This window comes from Perognathus longimembris, chromosome 9 (genome assembly GCF_023159225.1).
Source record: "Perognathus longimembris pacificus isolate PPM17 chromosome 9, ASM2315922v1, whole genome shotgun sequence".
NCBI classification, from domain to species: domain Eukaryota; kingdom Metazoa; phylum Chordata; class Mammalia; order Rodentia; family Heteromyidae; genus Perognathus; species Perognathus longimembris.
Window position 1 is genome coordinate 34,703,719 of NC_063169.1, and position 24,907 is coordinate 34,728,625.

General features: G+C 39.1%; 1 protein-coding gene across 3 annotated transcripts in view; it reads right to left on the reverse strand.

Annotated features, from left to right (window-relative positions):
* Fyn (FYN proto-oncogene, Src family tyrosine kinase) overlaps window positions 1-24,907 on the reverse strand; it is a 206,250-nt gene that overhangs the window by 92,664 nt on the left and 88,679 nt on the right. For all 3 annotated transcript variants that reach the window (XM_048353931.1, XM_048353929.1, XM_048353930.1), the window contains one exon: window positions 19,789-19,857. The gene's annotated coding sequence lies outside the window, so the exon portion shown is untranslated. The remainder of the gene's footprint in view (window positions 1-19,788; window positions 19,858-24,907) is intronic.

A 24,907-nucleotide genomic window follows, 5' to 3' on the forward strand; every position in this document is an offset into this window, starting at 1 on the left:
ATCAAAACAAACATAAGTAAAAATAGGTAATATTTTTTACAAATCCAAACTCTTACATAAGATTCTAGTAAAGATATATGTGTATGCATATGTGTGTTTGTGTGTGTGTGTGCAAAATGAATGATCTGGTTTTACCAGTAATACAATTTGTTTTTGGTGGTGGTGCTGTGGTTAGAACCTGAGCTATATCTCCAATCCACAAAAATATTTTAACTCTAAAAAATGGATGACAGTAACTCTCCCATATTGAGAATTAATGAGAAAAACCTTATCAATAGATAAAGCAAAATAATTCAATAAATTTAATACTTCGTGATTTTCAAAAAACAGCACCTCTTAGTAAATTAGTATCAAGAGGAGTTTTCTTCAGATCGGAAGACCAGTGGATTAGAATTGAAGACCCAGAAATAAAACCGCACTCTTACAGCCAACTGATATTCGACAAAGGAGCTAAAGGAGCTAAATGGAATAAACATAGCCTCTTCAACTACTGGTGCTGGGAGAACTGGGCAGCCATATGCAGAAAACTCAAAGTAGACCCAAGCCTATCACCATGCACCAGGATTGACTCAAAATGGATCAAGGACCTCAACATCAGACCTGAATCCTTGAAACTACTGAAGGACAGAGTAGGAAAGACACTAGAACTTATAGGCACAGGAAGGAACTTCCTGAATAGAGTCCCAGGGGCACAACAAATAGGGGAAAGACTCAACAAATGGGACTACTACAAATTAAAAAGTTTCTGCACAGCTAAGGTCATAGCCACCAAAATAGAAAGACAGCCAACGATATGGGAAAGGATATTTACCAGCACAGCAACAGACAAAGGCCTGATATCTGTCATCTACAGAGAACTCAAAAAACTAAGCCCCTCCAAGCCCAATAAACCTATTAGGAAATGGGCAAAAGAGCTAAAGAGAGACTTCACAAGAGAAGATATAAAAATGGCAAAGAAACACATGAGGAAATGCTCAACATCCCTGCTAGTAAAGGAAATGCAAATAAAAACAACCCTGAGATACCACCTCACCCCAGTTAGAATGGCCTATACTCTGAACTCAGGAAACAACAAATGCTGGAGGGGCTGTGGGGAAAGAGGAACCCTTCTCCATTGTTGGTGGGAGTGCAAATTAGTACAACCACTTTGGAGAACAGTATGGAGGTTTCTCAAAAAGCTCAATATAGACCTACCCTATGACCCAGCCATACCACTCCTAGGCATCTATCCTAAACAGCAAAATCCAAGATATCAAAAAGGCATTTGTACTTCCATGTTTATCGCGGCACAATTTACAATAGCTAAAATATGGAAACAACCCAGATGCCCCTCCACAGACGAATGGATCCAAAAAATATGGTACTTATACACAATGGAATACTACATAGCGATTAGGAATGGTGAAATACTGTTATTCGCAGGGAAATGGTCAGAACTCGAACAAATAATGTTGAGTGAGACAAGCCTAGAACACAGAAAACAAAGGGGCATGATCTCCCTGATATATGACTGTTAACAAAGGGAGATGGAGAGACAGTAGAGACCAAGTCTGTGAACACTGTATATGTGCTTGATACATTGTATATTGCATATGGGTCTACCTGACCTAGACAAGGGATGGAAAAACAGGTTGTAAGATATCACAAGAAATGTACACACTGCCCTACTATGTAACTGCACCCTCTTTGCACAACACCTTGTAAAAAAAATTTTATGTTCAATTAATAATAAAAAATTAAAAAAAAAGAGTTTTCTTACATTAATAAAAAGTAATTATAAAAACCCAAGAATAAGCATTATACTCAAGGGCAAAATGTTTGCAATAATTCCTTAAAAATCAGTGACTAGCTAATGGCATGTGTTATCCCTGCCTCTTTTAATACCATATTACAGGCTTCAGTCAGGGTAGTAAGTAAAGAAAAATATAAGTTTCTAAAACAAAAAGAACTGAAACCTATAATTGTTTAAAGAAGATATGATTAGGTACAGAAGAACTGGACAGAAACACAGATAAAGTTTTGAATTTGTCAGAAGTGGCTTCAGAAATCAGCCTAGTACTCCTTCAATAGGAAAAATTGTGTTCCTGTATGCCAGCAACAGTTAGAAAATGTAATTAAAAAAATAGAACACTGTGCCTGTTTTTCTTGACTTTGATCTCCTGCTCTTCAAGAGGCAGCTCACCTAGATAAGTACAGGATGATAATTAAGAAATAATTAAGAAAAACAAGTAACCTAATTATATTGCAAAACTCTGAGAGGCAAGGACTACAATTTCATGGGAAGCACTACAGGATTCTTCTCTAGTCTATGGTTCCCATGGAAAAATTTCACTTAGGAAAAATGTGGCATTGTGGACAGAGTTGCCTTGAACTGTGGTGAATCACACTTATTACTGGAGATACAATCCGGAAGTTCCCGGCTTCTATAAATCAAACTTTGGTTCAAATGAAAAAATTAAACTGTCATCTTCTCTTCCACAGAGCTTAGAAGAAAGGCAGCAGGAACTTACCTTTCAAAGTGGTGTTCACATGTGGAAGGAGTCAGGTGTCAACAAGTAGACATGCAGAGAAAGTGTTAAAAATGGTCTTGAACACATAGTTCTTTCATGTCTATAAAGATTATATTGAGCATTACTTGGAAAGCATGTGTTGAAATTTCACTACAAGCAAGCACAGAATGACATTTAAATTCTAAGAACCACTTGATCCAGTGTTAATTCTCATTTCATATTTGGGGCTCTTGGTCCACATTGAGGTAATTTTCTATATTCATTTGCATTTGACTTGGCAATTCACTCAAAGACAATAAAGTTACCCGGCTAGGGGTGTGGTTTAGTAGTAGACTGCCTCCCTGGCAAGTGTGTGTGTGTGTGTGTAGAGGGGGACAGCTAGGAGGCCCTAAGTTCAAACTCCAGTAACACAAAAAAAATTGCCTGCAAACACTATATTGTCATATTGTTCTATAAAAAGATAAAACCCTAACTCACTGAAAACAACCAGAATAAACAAAACTAAGATGTTAATTTCCTGTTTCACTTAATTACTATTTGACTGATTAATTGGTACATTCTTCTAGATAGGCAATCTACCACCTGAGCCCACGTTCTTATGATGGAACAATATCTACTACTAAAATACACAAAACATTCATGATATACTGCCAAACTTAACAAAGTAGTACATGAAACACTTGGTGCAATTTGAAAACACTTTTAAAATTTCTACATTTTTAGCAGCAAGGACATTTGACAAAATACTAATAGGTGAGTTGTTTTATTTGTTGTCTTCTTTTTACTTCAAGTTACTCTACTCTGAGGGTATGTATTAACATGGATATTCTTTTTTAATTTAAACTTTATTGTAAAGGTGATATAGAGAGGGGGAAAAGTGGGAGAAAATGAGGGAGGGGGTAACACTGTTCAAAAAGAAATGTAATCATTACCTGACTTATGCAACTGGATATTATTAGTTTTTAAACCACTATAATGAAATACCTAGAGTTCATATAGCAAGAGCCTTGGGGATTCCTCAGACATTTACAAATGAAGTAGAGTTTCATGGTAGTCAAAACAGCCAACAAAAACCAAGTGCCCTACTGATAATTATATGGAGAGCCTTGTTTTCTCATTCCTGTTCTGCAGTGGGCATTTAGACTGGGGTCCACCAGTGTCCCCATAAGACAATGAAAAGGTCCAGTGCCAGTTCAAGAACATGTTTACTTCCTTACTGACCCCCACACAACCAGCGGGGGGCAGTGCAGAGCTCAGTCCAGCACCTGAAGTGGCAGGACATACAATGCTAGGCATAAACAAAAATTTCTTGTTACTCCTTCATTAAGTCACTTCCCTGCTCAGCAACTTTATCTGGATCTGAAGTGGAGTTTCCAAACCTTCCTCTATGTCCATTCTCATTGAGGATTATGGATCTTTCTATTTCCCCTTGGCTCTTACTTTTCAGGACTTTGGTAGCTATGCTATAAATCTATTTATTTACATATTCATTGTCTTCAAAACATAGTTGGGAAGAGTGCCAGATACTTATTTAAACTTACAGTTGTATGTCATGTTTCCCTAACTAAAATGGAAGCTCCCTATGGGAAAGGTTGTCAGCTACAGTTATTTGTCACTAGAAAATATAGCAGTACACACAGAACATGTTGGGAAATATTTGACTGAAATATGAAAAGGAAAAGGAATAAAACAGAGGGCCGCAGTTTTTATTCAGTTACTCTTACTGTGTGGTTCAATGAAAGATGGTATAAAAAGAAAAGCTTGTCTATCCTAGAGCAGAAGATCACAATAGCTCAATAGCTATGCCCATATGAACGTATGATCTTAGTACCCCAGATACTATATATATGTGTATTGGAACTAGGGAAGGGAAAGGGAATACCAAAATCAAGAGACAAAGGATAAAAAGACAAACCATTACAAAAGCAATACTTACAAAACCATTTGGTGTAAACCAACTGTACAACTCATGGGGGAGGGGGAGAGGGAAAGGAGGAGGGGGAGGGGGGAAATGAGGGAGGAGATAAGTTGAACAAGAAATGTACTCACTTCCTTACATATGAAACTGCAACCCCTCTGTACTTCATTTTGACAATAAAGATGGGGGGGGGCGGAGAAGAAAAGCTTGGTGCCGGTGGCTCATGCCTATAATCAGGAGGCTGAGATATGGGGATCACCATTTGAAGCTGGACAGAATGGAACAAGAAAGTCCATGACACTTTTTATCTCCAATTCATCACCAAAAAGCTGGAAGTAGAGCTGTGGCTCAAGTGTTAGAGGGCCAGCCTTCAGTGAAAAAGCTCAGGGATCGTGTCCAGGCCCTGTGTACAAACCCAAACCCCCCTCCCCCCAAAAAGAAGAAAAATTCTGGCTCTGGCAGAGTGAGTAGAGCCTTCATTTTTCTCTGAGCTTCTGTCAGACAAAGCAAGACACTGATGTATATGAAAACATCGTTCTAAGTTGTACAATATTTTATAAGAAGTACAATCATCATCATGTACATTACCCATATCTTACTGTGAAATGTTGAGTCAAACAATAAACACTCAAACCACTCCATTTTGCAAGCTCCTGCAACTGGCAGCAAAATATTTCCAGAAAAAAAAGCTGACAGCCTGACAAAACCCAAATGGAAAATAAAAATAAGCAAGAAAAGTTACACACCCAAAGAGAGAGCAAACCCACACTGCTTAAGGGAAGAAATCCTTTCATTGTCTCCACACTTCCATTAACCTGAATTTAAGGAAACCCAACTACTGGCTCCAGGCAGCTGTGGAGAAGATAGGGCATGTCTTCTCAGTGCCCGGATGGCTGCAGCAAGTAGGGATCAATAAGAAGGACAGAAGCAACAGGAGTAAGGCTTAACTGCAAGTCCAACCAAATTGGTATGTATTGTGCAAAACTGAGCAAGTAAGCTCTTTGATAAGTGAGATTGTGTGAAATAAAAGAAAATCATTCTGAGGGGAAGGTACAGTAGCCTGTGTGGGCAGGAATGCCACAACAGTTCACTCATCCAATGCAGTCTAAGACTTTCCCCACATGGGGAGGTGCATGGAGGCCAGGCCACAGTCAGGCTTCTGGTGGGAAAGGGACCAGACACAGGCACCCAAACTCTTAGTGTGGTGTAAATAAGCCTCCCTTAGCAAGATTTCCAAGTGGCAATCTTAGTTTTTATAAATGCCAACCTTCTATTTTAGTCTTGCTTTGATCATTTCTCTTCTGCTTTCCCTACATGAATCTCCTCAATCTTATGGCCTTCAATCTTCCCTACTCTTCACCCTTTCTGGGTGACTTCTGCTCCTGCAGAGGACCTTCCTCTTTCTCCAGAATCTCAGGATGAAGTGCCAGACTTTGAAGTCAGGCCTCACTTTACCACGTGAACCCCACTTTACCACGTGAACCTGAGATAAGCAGGCCTTGTGAGCAGACCCAGGATAAGCCCATTAGGACCCAGTCGGTCTAGAACTCTAACCGCTGGGAATGCTTAACTCTGACCACCCCTGGGGTGCCTCGAACCCTGAGCCAATCAGATTTGTACCTGTGTCCTAATCTTGCTTGCTTGAACACCTGATTGTTGTAACTTTGTTTTTTGCCTTTATAAGCCCTGTGTAATCGTAGCTCGAGGCTGCCTCCTAACCTCCGCTGTGTCGGTGGGTAGGACAAGGCCCGGGCCACGGCCCCACTTGAATAAAGTCTTGCCTTGCTATTGCATTTCGGAATGTCTGAGTCTCGGTGGTCTTCTTGGTGGTGGTCTTGCGACTTGGAGAACCTCTGATCTGATGTGTAATTAGGTACAATAACAAAAACATGAAACCACACAGTATCTCAGACAATAGTCAACTTTCAGATGCTAAAAATGTGGTTTAGAGAAGCAAAGAGACAAGATGCATCTAAATCACCGGCTGATGTTAGGCCTATGCTCTGAAGACAGCTCTCCTAATACCCTATGACATGTCTCAGGCATGTCAGAGAAAGGAAACCAGCATTTAGTAGCATTCTATGAGCCACTTCCTTGAGGCGTAGGTGTACTCATATACTTTACTCTGACCTATGAACTAAGTTTAAAGAAACCAAGCAACTTTCCCCAAATCTTAAGACCAATAATGAGGTAAAGTTGGGATTTATGCCTGGGTTTGGTTACCACCTGTTCTGTATTCTAGCCCTACTGCCTAGAGATTTCAGGATAAAGGAAGGAGGAGGTAGAGTATTTAGGTCATGACACAGGTTTTTTGTTGTTGTTTTTTTTTTTTTTTAAATAATCTGCTCACGGTACAGTTTAGGAGCAATATAATAGAATGAATATTAGGGAGTTGCATGGGCTCAAGATTCAACTGGAATTTTGATGGTTTAGACTCTTCCATAGTTATTAGCCTGGCTAGTTCACCATCCAAGCAGAATCTGCACTATACCAGAGTATGTATGTCTTCATTTTCTGTCATGTTAAAAAATGATTCTACTCTTCCATAGGAAGGAATATATTAAATATGCATATATACGTCAACATGTACCTTTGTGTAAATCATGAAAGAAATGTTACAGAAACCAAGCTAAGTGTCTTAACTGGGAAAAAGAATCATCTCCCATTATCTGGTTACTCATTCCATGAGTAGACATGCAGAAGCTTGCTGAAGGAGGCCCACAACTGAGCAGCCTCCTCGGAGAGGATTTCTGCATTCTCCAAGACCTCACCACTAGATGCTGATTCCTTATTTCTTCAGGTACTCTATCCCTGGCTTGTGATTTTTTTTTAAGGTTAAAATTCAAGCAAGGGTCAAATCTCTCTTTGGAACAGATATCAAAAGGATAGAGATCTGAGAATAGGGTGTGTGTTTCATCTACCACTGGATGCCTTGCATCCAAGGCAAACTTTGTTTCTGCTGGAATTTCACTTCCAAAAAACTTTTATTGTGAAAAACTTCAAAGTTTTAACAGTTTTTCAGTAGACATCCTTATAGTCACGGTCTGGCTTTTGATATTAATATAACATGTTTGCTTTATCATGTACCTGTTCATCCATCCATATCGTAAAGCTTTCAACTATTCTTTCTCTCCATGGTCTTTATTCTTCTAAGGTACACATTCAGTGCATCTGGGAACTAGTATCTGCTTCAACACTTACAAAGTGTTCATACAAGGTGTATGATTTCTTAGCGCTTATAAACTGTGGGCCACGATGTCTAGGAGTGCTGTGAGGGGGCAAATACTATATGGGAAGCAGCTGGCCACCAGATGAATCGGTACATGGCAGGGATATTTTAGTTGTCTAAATATGTTTTCTCTGTCTGTCTATCTCTCTTTAGCTTTCTTCCTCTCTCATCTATAAAACAAAACTGAATTAGTCGTTAAAAAAACAACAAAAATTTTGATATAGATGGAGCAAGAATGGCAGCTTGTTCAGCATGGTTGGAGCTGAGTGAAGGCTACATGGCTGACTCCTATGATGCACTGCTTACTTCTGTAAACTTGGAAATCTCACAATAAAACAAAATGTTTAGAAAAACAACTGGTTGCCAAATTGCATTAAGTTTTACAAAAGAGAGTTCTGTATTTCCTATTCTTGAGAGATTTAATGAGAAAGAAACCTCTGAGGAAGTAGTCGTAAATTCTCTCACTCTCAGTGGGGTGGTGTGAGGAGGGAGGAAGATACAGCTTCGTATTTTATAAAAGCTCCCAGGGGATTTGGTTCACTCCTGGGTAAGAACCTCTACACTGGCAGAAAAGTGAGCAACCACACTTTCCAGCATATTAATTGTGAGAATAAATGCTTTGCATAATGCAAACCTTGTGCCTCCAGCTAATTTGCAGGCAGATGACACAGTGTAAGGAGTTTCTGATTTAGTAGAATAAAAACTATTTGCAACCAAACGGCGTCCCTCTGTGAAGTCAGTGGGTTAACTAAGGACCCAATTAGACTGCATTCTCCCACATCACTTATCAACTGTCTGAACTTGTAGAGCTAAGGGGTGCCTTCAGTGACTTTTGGAGTTAGGAACCAGGAGGAATTTGGAGGAAAAAATCCTGTGAACAATGTTAAATAGAGAGGTAAAAGGAAAGGCTTCATTTCTTTCTTTTAAAACAAAAGTGTCACCCTCTTGTTCTAGATGCTTCCCTTCCCTGCTGAGGTGCATTATCTTGCTTCCCCTCCATGGCAGCTGGAGGCAAGAAGGGGGGTTATAGTGGAATCACTGGGTGAGACAGTTTGTCCAGAGCACTCTCCAGGGGCAGCACTGTCTCTGTGGGTGGGATCATGTGGGGGAAGCTTGACTGAGCAGGCCAAACCAGGCTACCACAAGGGAACAAAGTAACGGGCAATTCTGTGGCCTTCCTGAATGAGAACAGGGAAGAAGGAGGGCTAAAGAGAACTTTACACTTAGGAAATATGTGCACATAAACACACAAACACACTCAGGATCTGACAGAATTCTTTATGTCCATGTGTGATGGACTGAACTATGCCCTTATAAAATTAATGTGAAGTCCTAACCCCCAGTGTGACTGTATTGGAGACAAGCCTTTAATTAAAGTTAAATAAGAACAAGGAGTTGGCCCTGATCTAAAAGGACTGATGTTCTTAAAAGAAGATGAAGAGACACTAAGAGTGCACATTATAGAAAAGGCCATGGGAGGACTCAGTGAGAAGACAGCCACCTGCAAGCCAAAGAGACAAATTGGCCAGAAATCAACCCTGCTGACACTTTGATCTCCGACTTCCGGTGTGCAGACTGGGAGAAAATACTCTTGTTTAAGCCCCAGTCTCTGGCATTTTATGGCAGCCTGAGTTGACCAATACACCAAAAGCCTTTTCCTTCATGTAAATGAATGCCTTAAAGTGACTTTTCTCTGGCTTGTACTCCCCGTTCCAGAACATATTCAATACATTCTTCCGTTCTTTTTCTTAAACACCTACAATATGAAAGACACAGTATATAGGGCAGAGAGGTGAAGCAGTAAGTAGGTAGCATTTAAGATGAGCCTTGTTAGTACATTGAATTTAGAGTCTAATAGGTGGGTGAAGGTATACCAAGTCCAAGAGGGAAGAAGAATGTGCTTGAAGTCTACCAAAGGTACCAAAGATGCTTTGGCTTTACTATGGGACTGAATACAAAGTGGGGCCTTTAGTGGTGGATTGGAATGATCATGGAGGCCTTGAATGACTGGTGATGGTGTTCAGACTTTTTTTTTAGGGAAGGAAGGAAGCCTGAAAAGGATTGAGACAAGAGAATAACAAGATCAGTACGTATGATAAAATGGGAAAATTGAAGAGTCTGGACACCAAATAAGCATTTCTTATGCCTGGCATCATGTTAGCACATTTCTTATCTCCTTTACTTCTCAAAAGAAACTATTTTGGATGTACAAAATTGAAGTTCACAGAGGCAAAGCCCAAGACCCCACAGCTGTCATCAGGGGAACTCAGTTTTAAGCATGAGTCGAGAATGTCTTATCCATCCTGCCATTTAAAGCTCCAAGACAGCACTCAGGTCATCATCTTTTTCCCTTCTAATCACACTGCTTTTAGAATTTGGAAGCAGGCAAATTAGTCACAAAAATTTCCAATGCACAGATCACTTCTCAAATTGTCACTTCATCTTTTAAACAAAATGATATATGAACAGATTCATGTTGACCTTTTCTATTACAACAGTCCAACTGTTGAAAATGTCTTGTAGGATCAAAGTAACCAACAATGTTAAAAATCAGAAAGCTGCAAAGATGTGCAGTAAGAGCAGCGGCCCCCTATGTAGGTAGTTACTCTTCTCATTGTAGTATTAGCAGCCATTCTCAATGCTCTCTACAAAATCAAGTTGTGTCTACTTTCTGTTGCTGTAATAGAACATCTGTAATTGGGTAATTTGGTAAGGATAGAAGTTTATTTTGTCTCATGGTGCTACAGGTCCCAGAGTGTATCACTGACATCCTCTTGTTTTTATGAGGAGCTAACGCAAGGTGCAAAGGCAAGAGGGCATATGAAAAGATAGGTAACATGACCAGAAATGAGAGAGTAAGCAAGAGAATAGGGAAGAAACAGACCTAAGTATATAACAATCAGAATCATGAGAATGAACTCATTACTATGAGAAAGACACAAATGTCTTTTAACAGCCTAATTATTTCTAAGACCCAACCTTTCAACATGGCTACAAGTATGAACAAAGCTGCAAGCTAAGTTTTGGTGAAGACAGTCAAACCAGAATAAGAATCCAATATCCAAGAAAAGACAATACTGCTTTCTAGTTTACACGGATGACCCACTGCATGAGAAAGGATGCCATGATCATTTAATTTTTTTTTTGTCTAGTTTCTCTTGAAAAACTTCAGCGATACTGAAAATAAGGAAGAATAAAGCGTAGGTCAGAAAGAATATTCCTAAAATATAAAAACAAAATCTTGCCATAGCAAATACCAGCAGAACTCACTCTTATCTCCAATTAACCAGCAAAAGAGGAAGAGAAGGCATCAAATTTGTGAGCACCAAGCATGAGTGGAAAAAGTTGAGCAAGAGGCCCTAATTTCAAGCCCCAATACAAACACAAATAAAAACAACAGAAACAATAACCACAATAATTACTTTAGAGCAAGTTTACTGAGACATAAGTTTATATATAATAAAATTTCCCCTGACTGTTTATAAGTAGATACAATTCAGTCAGAGCAGGTAGTTCTTACACACGCAACACACAAAAGCTTCAGGTTCAGAACCCCAGAAGTAAGTAATATTTTGCCACTGCATTTTCTATTTCTTTCTCCTATGCTAATCATTTCTCTCAGTCAATTACTAGTATTGAAGATGAAACCAAAACATTTCTATTCAGCAACATCCTTGGAAATAAAACCTAAGTACTGAGAGAGTTGGCTGGATTCAACTATCATTACTGGCTATTAAGCAGATCTCCAGCTACTGAACAATATTATAAATTGAATAGAAAGTATCCACATAAGGAAATAAAAACACTTTCAAATCAAATGGGTAAAAAAATAATGATTTGAGGGAGTGTATCATTGCTTTAGTGAGAGGGATGAGTATGGAGAAAAGTGCCCACAACATGCTACTCTGGATCAAAACATACTATTTATTTATTTATTTATTTATTTATTTATTTAGGCCAGTCCTGGGCTTGGACTCAGGGCCTGAGCACTGTCCCTGGCTTCTTTTTGCTCAAGGCTAGCACTCTGCCACTTGAGCCACAGTGCCACTTCTGGCCATTTTCTGTAGATGTGGTGCTGGGGAATTGAACCCAGGGCCTCATGTATATGAGGCAAGCACTCTTGCCACTAGGCCATATCCCCAGCCCACAACTTTATACCTAAAGCAATTTAAACAGCAGTTTTTTGAGAATCTATGCATAGTAATGTCAATATCAAGTCACAACCTAAACAATATAACACTGAAGGGAATTAGAGGGAATTCAGTTCTCTTCAAAAACAGGGGCCGGTTTTGGTGTCATCCATCCCTTTCAATGGCTGGAAGTCAGCAAAACAAGTGCCATATATTTTGTCTTCTACATCAATGAGAAGGTATAAAATGTCCTGACAGAACATTTCAAATTCCAATTCTTACAAATCAAGGTTTGCATTTGGGTGAAATCTGCTATACAAACTCCAGGAGCCTGTCACTATTCTTTTATCACAGTCCCCCTCACAAACCCATGGAAATTCAAGTCTAATAATTCAGGTAATGGGGTCCTTAAAAGAAAAAAATGATAAAAATCAGCTTGGTTTTGAAAAAATGCTATTGAGTTACTCTTAAGGGAAGGGGAATCCCGGCAAGTGTGCTTTCCACTATTATTTATAGGCAGCATGTGTTGATCCCCAGGACTGGAGGGAAACTGCTGGGCTGGTCCTTATGGTCACAACAAGCATCTCCCTGTAATTAGAGTGCCAGAGGAAAAAGTGACACAGAGAGGATAGAAATATGGGGCCTCACATTTTAGGAAAAGTAGAAAGCTGATGGATGAGATTTCTCTCAGGAGATTAAAAGACCTTGGCTATGTCTGACTTTGGACTCTGTCCTATACCTTGTTATGCTGTCTAAGAAGGTAGCCAGTAGCTACTTAACACCAAAACGTGGCTTGTCCAAACTCAGATATGCTGCAAGTATAAAACACACTGGATTTTAAAGATTTAGAACAAATATATTTCAATTACTTTTTTGTTTTTTGAGACAAAGTCTCAGGATGCTCACTATTTCTAAACTGTTCAGAAAACGTATGTAGTATGTAATATATATAATATATGTATACATATAGATGTATGTATAACTGGAAGAGTGAATAAAAACATGGAAAATACAGAACAAATTGTGAACTTAGGCTAATAAACTTAGAAACACTTGTTTTTATCATACTGCTAGTTAGTATATTTGCAATTTTACAAATAAAAAACTGGGAAAGAAAATGCAAAAGAGAGAGAAACAAAAGAAAATAACAGCCATCTTCCTCCGCCGCCCCCCTGCCCCCCCCAAAAAAAACAGGAAAGAAGGATTGGCTAACACCACCCCTTAATTTTCTGAAACGTCCATCAACAGTGGCATCCAGATTGTCTTCTTAAGTCTTCAGTTGTCCTAACACCTGAGCCCTGCCTCCAGTCCTTCAATAATTGTCTATATGACTTTTGATCAATTTGTTGTGTGCTCATTCAAATGAACATAGCCATTGTCTCAACTTCTTTGTTTGGACATCAAAACCAAATTTTAAACAAAGCTCTCCCAGGAACTCTTATGGTATGTAGGAAGCCTAAGATAGGAAATAAAAAACTTCCCCAAATAAAGATAACCTCCAAACAACAATGAAACAAACTACTGAAATTGACACCCAAATCCCTCTCAGGATGGCTTTAAGCAGGTAAGATTGGATAGAAGGTTGTATGTTGAGTGTCCTATTGGGTTCTGACCTTTTCCAAAGACAGAATGATATTTTTGGCCTTAACTGGGCATTCATTGATGGAAGAAGAGCAGGGACAGGGCCCATCAGGCCACTGAGGTTTCAGAGCCTGTGTCCTTATATGACGTACTGTACTGTATTCTACTGCACAGATCACCAGTGGCATAACTGCAAAACAACACTCTAAATTCAATTTCTAGGTTCCCAGGGAAGCAGAAATGAATACTGTGATGCCTTCAACACAGAGGTCTACATTCAGATAGTGTGGTGTGTGTCTGGCTCTATTGCATATTCTGTGAAAGCTCAGAGGTGTGTTTTGCAGCAGAGGTGCTACGGACACTGTGCCAGGGGCATCTTTTTACTGAATGTGACTGTTCCAGGCACTCAGCACCTTTACCATTCCTGCTCTGCTCTCTATAGCACTATAGGTCAACAGTACCTTCCAGTCCTTGAGAGGACAGTAAACATGCCCACACATCCCAAATGCACCCTGCCCTAACACTCACTAAACGTAGGATCTTTAGATTTTTAGTGATAATACTGTCTCTACTATCTCAGAAGTTCTTTAGGAAGACCAAATGCACTGCAGCTCTTTATAAACTTAAATAAGCTCCATAAATTACATCCTAATCTACTTCCAAACAGGCAGGCCTGCCAGCAGAGGCAGGGTGGGCTGGGGCCTGACCACCCAGATCCCAAGTGGACCTATCACAGTCTTGGCAATCAAACCACCCAATAAAATATATGGTAGCTACTGACTCAGAATTAACTGGGAAATCTTGGTTTAGACATGTTGCCACAGATAAAAGACAAAGCACAGTATAAATTTCAAAGTGTGGGCAGATGGCAAAGCCAAGGGCTACTGAAGCAGATGAGCAGGATGGCATCCTCTGAGCACTTCACAGAATCTGGTTTAGGATGTCACCAAAACTATCCTAGAATGAAAATGACATCTCTCTTGGTGAGCAAGTGATAAAAGGATTGTAGGATGACTTCAGGGATCAGGATTACAAAGCTGATGACACTCTGCTCTCCTATGCACAGGGCTGATTTTCAAAATAAGTACTTTAATCACTAATCTCTTGGAATTTTCAAATGTTTTCAAATGGAACTCCTAAAAGCTGGGCTATACAACTGCATACAACCATTTGTGGAACTGTAAATCCTGAGCAAAAGCCAACAAGGGGGAATGGGAGGAGGCATTCTCACAATTTAGTTCCTAAAACCCCCTGGAGAGTCTCTTAGCAGGATGACACCACCATAGGGGTCCTGGTTCTGCCAGCTGGGGTGGGTTCAGGGAGCTGCACTCTGTGTGTGTGTGTGTATACATGTGAGCACACACTTGTATGTGCACATATGCCACACACTGGGGCTGACTGAACTGAAGACCTTGAGATTGCTAATCAAGTGTTAGAGCCGTGCTTCTCTTTTGTTGTCTTTTTTTAAAAGTTGTTTCCCAGAAAGGATCTGGTGTTTTTTTTAGCCTGGTGCCAACCTTAGACCAGGATCCTCCTACCTGGGCCTCCCAAGTACCTAGGAGTACAGTCATGAGCCTCTATGTGCTTTTGGAAGTTACACTCTTAAACAAGTTTTTTTTGGGGGTGATTTTGATGAAGGGAGCTAACAGTCACTTTATCTGGGAGACTGATCACTTTCCAGAGACGACTTCTTGGAGTACTCCATTTTATCACCTTTACAACTCAGAATTTAGATGAAAAAAAGTGCTTCTTCTACCCATAGATCGCTCATTTAACTGCCCACAGTGTGTGTGTGTGTGTGGGGGGGGTTACAAATTTGCCCATTTTAACTTTTTATTTCTTTTTCTCCACACAATGTATAAAAAAAGAGAAGCTAATGTCAGTGTGTTGATTTGATTTATCAATTACTTTTAAAGTGGTCCTAGGAAACATTGATTAAACAGAAAGTTCTGATCACTACTTTAGGGCCCAACGCCTCAAGCCTTAACTGAAAAGTGAAAGAGGTCAGGATCAGACAGACAAGGTAAAAAGCAGTATCTAGAAAAACAAAAGTAAATAACTATTCGGGCCATCAATGAAGTGGCCCATGAGCTTACTCATGGCCTACAGGAGGTGCTGGACATGTGGTTATAAATGGACAACTTTTCCAAAGATATTTCCAACAATATTTCATGGTAATGTGGCATGTTTCATAGTTATTCAGCTGTTTACTTATTTGACTTTAGTATATTCCTCCAAATTCTATTCATCTTAAAAATATAAACTGACAACGTAAAGCCTTTAAATCTCTGGACTTGGCTATCTGAAATGAGATCTTTTCATCCTTTTGTTCTCTGGCTTCCCAGACCACATTTTCCTCATACTCTCATTAAAAAAAAAGACTACCAGAAAAAGGAAAATAAGGGTAATAAAGTCAAAAGAATATTATACCAAAATTCTTGGTAAGGAAATATTTATATCCACACTACATGCCACACCCTTTCTGGGAAGATACTACTGGACTAGAAGTACATCCTAAAATATACCTTACAAAAAAGATAGTTATCCTCCCCAAATGGGCCCTATAATTAAGTAAAGCCTTTTCAAGTGGATTGTTCTATATCACAACTTGACATAAGTTGCTTAATGTCTGCGCTTCAGCAAATGTAGCCATATTAGACTACAAAAGTTCTCAACAAATCACATTTAAACCACATTGTGGTATCACTAGCAAATGGGTGCAAGTACAGTCCTGTGTACCAAAATACCCAGCTCAGTCATCTGTAATGAGATCTCTGTCCTCCCTAAGCACATTTTTATCACACCAGAATCACTACCCTTGATTCAAAAGGAAGAACCAGCCCAAACCAAAATGCCATTTATTCTCTGAGGTCATATGAAGACACAACAAGTATCTAGGGAAACCAGGGCTGAAATGACATCTTTCATGTGAATGCTGCTATGATCATGGTATGTGAGGCCTGCTTCCTTCTTTAGTAACCCATCTTTCAATATCAGTTGCCAGAGACATACCTGTCTGAATGGATTCATTTAGAGCAGTATTTGCTTTCAGTTGGGATTAATAGAAAAATTAATTTCTATAAGCCTTTTAGCTCTCTGAATTCTTAACCAACTTTTTTTGTGTGTGTGTGTGTTTGCTGGTCCTAGGGCTTGAACTCTGGGTCTTTGTGCTGTCCCTGAGCTTTTGTACTCAATGCTAGTGCTGTACCACTTGAGCTACAGCTACAGCTCCACTTCCAGCTTTTTTGGTAGTTTATTAGAGATAAGAGTATAGGGTAAAAAAATACAAACAACTACAAAAGCAATACTTCCCAAACTGTTTGGTGTAAATGAACTGAACAACTCATGGGGGGAAAGGGAAAGGGGGAGGGGGGAGGGGGAATGAGGGAGGAGGTAACAAACAGTACAAGAAATGTATCCAATGCCTAACGTATGAAACTGTAACCTCTCTGTACATCAGTTAGCTAATAAAAATTTGAAAAAAAAAAAGTCTCACAGACTTTCTTGCCTGGGCTGGCTTCTAACTGCGATCCTTTGATCTCAGCCTCCTGAGTAGTTAAGATTACAATACAGGCCCGAATCACAGGCGCCTGGCTGAACAAACTCTTTTACATACCTACATACATATAATTCAAAGTTGAAATATTTAAAAATCTAAACTCTCAAAATGTTGACTAAATTAGACATTAAAATTTTACCACTATTGCTAACATCAGTTTGTTAGCCTTAGCACTACTGATATTTCAGGCTGGGTCCGTGTGTGTGTGTGTGTGTGTGTGTGTGTGTACGTACGTACACATGTTGCTGTCTTATACATCTTGGGATATTTAGTTGCATTTCTGGTGTCTACCCTTGTGTATGCCAGTAGTACACACTCTTCCCCTCAGCTGTAACAACCAAAAATGGCTCAGAAATGACCAGATGTCCTTTGGAAGGCAAAATTGTCCCATGTTGTGAGCCACTGCTATTTTTAAGTCTTTCTTCTCCTGCCCCAATATGACAAGGGAAACAGAAGTCTAAATTTTTCAAGGCATTCACAAGTTATAACTTTTAAAAATTTCAAATTTCCTGATACATGAAGTATCAGGATTTGTGAAACACTTCTGCCTTAAAATATTAATAAACAGCACTAGTGCTGTCTAATACTATGGGTTGCAGGTCCTGCCTTCATTTCATTTAGTACATCAAAGAGAACAGATTTGCACCCTAAACCTCTGGACTGCTATCCTCCTGAATGGAGATTTGGGAGTTCCATTCTTAGAAGCCCAACAGAAATCCTTCACAACCCACCACTAGCCCTCAGCACTGATAGTGCCAAATGAGATTAGAATTAAGTGTTACTAACATCATCTACAGAGGCAATGTGTTTGGGTCAGATCATTCAAACACAGTTCTCTGTACTGGGCATGTGCAAAGGAGAAGCATGGTAAAGCAGATTCTCCTCCAGGAGGTTCACAGGGTATGAAAATCACACTGGAGGACCAAAAGTCCAAGAATGTATGGTGGGAAGTTCAGCTGGTGACTGAAGGAGAGTATTCAAATATATGGTGATGGGTAGGTGGGAAAATAGGTGGGCTTATTTAGAGACTGACTACTCGCAGTGCGTGATTTAAAATATCCCTATTTATTATGTTCATTTGATCCCCCAAGCACTATGACAAGATGGAATAGCATCAAGTCCCTGTCCCATGAATCACATACCATAGCTCAATCTAAAAACTAAAATGTTTTTTCTTTCTTCTCAATCTCCTTCCTCGTTTCTCCATTCTTCTCTTTCTGTTTAATAAGTTGAAATAAACTTGTTCCCTCAGTTCTTACCATTTGTTTTGTCTAGCAGTTTATTTTTTTTCCATTTTAAAAATTAAAGTTAAGTTTGGTGTGGTGGTACATGCCTATAATACCAGCCCTAAGTAGGATGAGGTAGGAGGACTGTATGTTCAAGACCAATCTGGTCTAGCAGCAAGATTCTGCCTCTAAAACTAAGAAAGAAATTAAGGTGTAATTTACATATAGAAAAATTATCCTTTCTATTTTACATTTCTTTTTTTTAAAAATTTTTATTATAAAACTGATGTACAGAGAGGTTACAGTTTCATACGTTAGGCACTGGATACATTTCTTGTACTGTTTGTTACCTTGTCCCTCATACCCCCCTCCCCCCTCCCCTTTTCCCCCCCTGAGGTGTTCAGTTCACTTACACCAAACAGTTTTGCAAGTATTGCTTTTGTTGTTGTTTCTCGTATTCTATTTTACATTTCTGTCATTTTTTATGCAAACAGTTTCATCAATACTATCATAATTAAGATATGGAATAATTATAATGATGTATTTCTCTAAAATAATTTCCTGTGTTTAGTTATTTTGTTTAAGATAAAAAATATTTTCACATCTATATGGCATATAGTATGATAATGTCAGACATGTGGAAAATGTAATGATCAAATCTGGGTGAGAAGCATATGTATCTCCTCATAAATTAATCACTTTTATGTAGTGTGAACTTTTGGATAATTTCCCATTCTTCAAGCAGCTAATTTCCTGCTTCTGTTTCATTTCAACATATAAGTCATAAAAGTTTCCTGCTTTGGAAACTTTTTATTTTGGTATGCAAGTTTATTATTTGTTTTACATGGCTGGCTTGGTACATACACTAGATTGCCACAAGCATTCTTTGTGTGTGTATTGTGTGTGTGTTGGGGGGGGGGGGAGTTGGCAGTACTGAGTTTGAACTCAGAGTCCTGCACTTGCTAGGCTTGCTTGCTTGGCTAGGACTCTACCACTTAAGCTGTGCCTTCAAGCTCAGCTTTCTGGAGATGGATGGAGTCTCATGGACTTTTCAGCCTATGCTACCTTCAGATCTCAATCCTCAATCTCCTGAGTAGCTAGGATTACAGTTATGAGCGACTAGTGCCTGGCAAGGATATTCTTTACCCTATGTAAAGAAAGTTTCCTAAATCCAGCCTTGCATGTTAGAAAACATCACTCTACTTAACAACATAAATAATAACCAGAAGAAAAAAGGCTATTTTTTAGCTGGTGCCTATGGCTCATGTTTGTAATCCTAGCTACTCAGGAGGCTGTGATCTAAGGATCTGAGGATTGTGGTTTCCTGCCAGGCCAAGCAGGAAAGTCCATGAGACTCTTTTCTCTGGTTACCTCTCCCTGCTAAAAAACAAATGAATAAACAGAAGTGGAGCTCTGACTTAAGTAGAAGTGCTCAGGTCCTGAGTTCAAGCCCTAAAATTGGCCAAAAAAAAAAATCCACTTGTCAGGAAGCTCCAATTCAATATCACATTCAATTACAAAATTCCATTCCATTTAAGTTTTTTACAGATGTAAAAGATGCGCAGCCCAAAGCAATGGCCTGCCTTCATGAATGACATTTTATTTTTAAAAAGAAATAAATGCACCAATACATACCAAAATTTCTGCAACTATCACAAACTTTATATACACCACATGTCTTCTAATACGGCAGCAGGACTGGTCCTGAAAAACATCACAATAGACAAAACTAATCATCCAACAGACATAATCTAATCACATTGTGCTTCTCTGGAAACAGTGATACTCTCTCTCTCTCTCTCTCTCTCTCTCTCTCTCTCTCTCTCTCAGTTTTGGGCATCCATCAATGTAGAGAACTCCAATTATCAGGTCCCCCTTTGCTTTTCATAGGAAAATGAAAACAATTCACAAATTACCTCAGTACAAGCTAAGAAAGAAAGAAAAACTGTACAATAAAAAAACCAGAAATTGTGTTTATGTTTGAATTTTGATCCTTTACAATTATTAATGAAAAATACCTAAAACTGAACTCATAGCATTTTTTCCTAAAGCAACTCTTCTTTCCTTCTTTACCCTCCTTTCTCTTCAGCTCTCTGTAAGTCCTGAGCAAGTTTGTAAACTTTTCTAGAGTTTATTTTACTACTTGGGACATACTGACAATGGTACTAATCTCACAGGGATGCTATGAGGATTAAATAATATCAATTTAATGGCATACAAATGACACAGAAAAGTCTTAAAATAGCACCTGGAACACCATAAGTCCTCAGTAAACATAAACTTCTACTATCAGTGTTCTCACTCTCCAGGCTTGAGGCCTCATATGGCCTTCTTCTGCTGTAAACCAGGACCTAAACCTGCTGTCAAGTTGCACTATTATGCTAGGATTCATTGGTCCTCTTCCTTCTCATCCTGATACTCCATGGTTTGGATCAGGCCTTGCAGAAACCAAGCCTTTGGCCTCTAGTTTCTTCCATTCCTACCAAATCTCCTGGCTCTGCAAAGGATCCTTTATAAGCACAACTTGCACCAGTCCTTCCTTGGCAAACACACCTTTCAATGTTTCCCATTACCTGCACAATATGTGTAAAATCATGTTGGACTGGGACTTCAGCGACCCCATTTTATTTCCACATGTTCTCACCAAATTTGGAAACATCTAGCCATTTGTCTTGCTGCTGAGTCTCTAGGACATCTTCTCTTCCCTGCTCCTTCTGTCATCTTTCTGACAGTAGGAGGCCTAATCACTTTCAACTTTTTGTACTGTGACAATCTATAGACATATTTCTTGGAATGTTTTTAAAAGCCTGAAATAGATAGGCAAGAAGCACAGGATTCAAAAGACGAAAAGTATAATGATACATACTTTATGAAACTAGGATGAGCTTCTTTCAATATCTTAATATTTCATAACAAAACCCTAATAACAATAGAAATTTTTCTATCTTGATTTACCCAAACTTGGTATTATTTTTAACTCTTCTTTTTTACTTTAAAATTATATTTTAGGTCTAGGAATATGGCCTAGTGGTAGAGTGCTTGATTCACATACATGGATCTCTGGGTTTGATTCCTCAGTACCACATATATAGAAAAAGCCAGAAGTGGTGCTGTGGCCCAAGTTGATGGAGTGCTAGCCTTGAGCAAAAGGAAGCCAGAGACAGTGCTCAGGCCCTGAGTTCAAGCCACAGGACTGGCAAGAAAAAAATTATATTTTATTTGATACACATATTTCCCATTTTTGTTGTGTGGGAAAGGCTCATTGCCTCAATCCTCTCATGAATACTAGCATGCACAATAAGGAGGTATTCATGAGGATTGCCTCACTCAATCAATGAATTAGAGTGTAATATTTCTTTTCCTACATGGGCTTTGCTAATATTAATATTATCTCATCTCTTCGGCAGCCTATGAGGTCCTAATTATGTAGATGTATACCTAAATGTCCTATACTCAAACTATAAATGACTTAAGTGAGTGAATAAAATGTTTTCTTTTTTTCTTCCGAGACTGAATGCTTAGTCTATGAGAACATACCAGACATTCAATTATTCCATTAACACATGGCCCATGGACTACCTGAATGAGATACATAATTCTGCCTTCTGGAGCATCAAGTCTAGCAGTTTTCCAAAGCTAGTTTAGGATAGCAGAGAATTTCTCAATCTTTCAGGGACTCTGAACCGATAAATTTTTCTAAATGGATAAAGCTAGTTAAGAATTATCTGGCATTCATCAGTAGCCAAACTACAAGCTGGTTTCTTATCATTCATACAGATGTGAGCCAATGGTTTGGGGTCAAGCAGATTAAATAGACACAACAGTAGGGAATTCCATCTCTCCAAGCACCTTCCTGAGAGATGTCATTGTATATGAGGTCAGAGATGGCAAGTGCTAGAGTGACCATCTCAGGAAGACCCACTCCACACTTGGCTACAGGCTTCAGTCTGATGCCACAAAGTCTGAGATAGACAGCTTCACAACAGGCATTGGACTGTCCATCTATCCTTTTTTTCTAAATAGCTGCAGCACAGGAGTCCTGTGTACCTTCTGTCAAATAAAAATAATAAAAACAAAATAGTTTATACTTTTCAAATGAAGAATAATGAATTGTGATAACGAATAATGATTTTTCTCCCTTGAGAATCACTTGTCAGGGCATTGTGACCATTTGCTTTGGCAGAAATTCATCATTGGCAGCACTTTCCACACCTGACATCATGTCAAGTGACTCTTAGACCAAGTGGGAGTGTTCTCTTCTTCCCCTACTAAGACTAATGTGCTCTCCACTCTAAGAACAAAGGCTGAACTTGGGATATTACTATTATAGTTAAGAACATTTAAAACCATTTCACTTGAATTGAGTCTTTTTTTTTGGCCAGTCCTGGGCCTTGGACTCAGGGCCTGACCACCGGCCCTGGCTTCTTCCCGCTCAAGGCTAGCACTCTGCCACTGGAGCCACAGCGCCCCCTCTGGCCGTTTTCCATATATGTGGTGCTGGGGAATCGAACTGAGAGCTTCATGTGTAGGAGGCAAGCACTCTTGCCACTAGGCCATATTCCCAGCCCTGAATTGAGTCTTTTTGAGACACACTGGGTATATGGCATTAATCACTAATAAAAATAAAAATAACTGAGTGATTACAGGGAAGAAGGCATGACTACTTTATCCTCTGTTTCTAGAACTACAATGTACATACTGTCATAAATGAATAATAACGTTTTTATGGGTATTCCCACTCAAAAATGTGTAACCCTGTGTACTTTGTGCTTTCAACACATACCATGGATTTATTTACTTCCTAGTTTCAAGGCAACCTTCTCATTACATACTGGGATTCATTTCCATAAGGTTTCATTCCCTCCATAAGGATTCATACCCTCTTCCTCATTTCTAAAAAAAGTCCCCATATTTCTCCAGCCACTGTGCATCACTTGAGAGAGTTTTAGAAATGTTGGCTCTGAAGTCCCAACTGAATATATTTTATAAGATTTGCCTAGTAGTCTATGTATATATTAAAACTGGAGAGCCCCTAATCAAGAGAAACCAGCCATTGGTTCAAGAATAGATGTGTGGCTCAATTTTAAACCGATAAAATATGAAAAATGTTTTGCTGGGAGCTTTTCCACATTATTCTGGGAGAAACTCCTTCCTTCTGAATGCTGTGTGGGTGTAATGCTTGGAACTTCTGTAGCTGTACTGCCACAGCCAGTGATAGATAGTTCAAGTTATTACATGAGTTAAACTTGAAGTTCCAATCAATTTCTTATTAAGTAGACCTCCTTCAGTTGGATTTTCAACTATCTGGAAATTTTTCTGAGGAATTAATTCCGAAATAAAACACTGTGAAAACTACACAATGCCACATGTTGAGTAATCCAGACAAGGCAGTTGTAGAGAGACCAGATCAAGTTTAAAGATGCATTTTGCTCAGGGAACTGACCCAGTAGTATTTTCAAGTTCGGAAAATCATCATTCATTTGTGCATTTCAAAAGCTTTTTAAAATCAGTTGGACTCAATGAACTAAAGAAAAGCTGAACACTTTCCAAATTATTTTAACCAAGGTGATCAACAGTTGCCTTCCCAAGAAGTCATACAGATGTCACTTCCTGCAAAGACATAGTAGCCTAATTGCTCAGCCTCAGCCTCCAATAGGGAAGACAACCTTCAATATACAATTACTGAAGGATAAATAAGGAAGAGCTTATGTCTCCCAGAATTTGTTTCTGGATCTGCTCCAATTACTTAGGGAAACAGAAAAAAAAGCACCAGCTGGTTTGGGAAAAGTGTTGAGAAATAACAGCTTAGGCAGCCACCTCTACTATTTTTTCTACACTTCATTGGTAATTAGCAAAGAGCTCTCTGAAGAAACCAAATAGACTGGCTATTATAAAAAATACAGTTATATATGACTTTAGTATAACTTTGTTTTGCATGGAGGAATGACACAGGTGAGGAGAACTAGATATCTAAACTAACATTACCACTGGTGTGTCCTAGCTTCTTAGCCACATGATGATATTATGGGTTTGGCTAATTTCTCAAACCCTTTTTTTTGCTTTCTCTTTCTTGATACTTCACATACTTCCACTATGCCCAACTACTTCTCTATACAATGAGTGTCAATGTTCCCAGGCCATTTGCTACTCTTAGACAGAAAGTGCCTTCAGGGAGGGGCTTTTGTTTTGGTCATAGTTATGCTCCTGATGCTTGTACAGTGTCTGGCACAAAGTTCATGTTGTCTTTTGAACAAATAACCAAAATCCCTCATCAGCCTGAGTATGCCTCACAGGAGTTCTTGCTGTCAACTCCTAATTCACCTCTCTCACTTCGGCCTTTCCTACTCATTTATGCAAATGAATTACAGGGCTTAGGTCCTTCCTAGAATGTCTCAGGTGAGAAAGACTTAGTGTGCCAGCTTAGTGTGCTTTCTAAGTGAAAAACTGGGTCCACTGAAGCTATGGTGGGCCGAAGGTCTTACAATTAGTGGGCAGTAGAGGCAGGATTTTAGCCAAGGCTGCTCAACAAGTGCTTGTGCCTCCAAATGTATATAACTAGTGCAAAAACCTTCATTGTCTCCCAGGAGAACTTAGTGCAAAGTCTGGTTATGGCAGACACTCAAAAATATTTGTTGACTGGTTGAATAAATTAATGAGTCGCATGCATATACTAATAGGCTTCAGTTTTCTAAAAGTGAAACACTTTTCAAAAGACAGATACAAAATGGACTTGAGAGAAGCGGCAATCATTTTT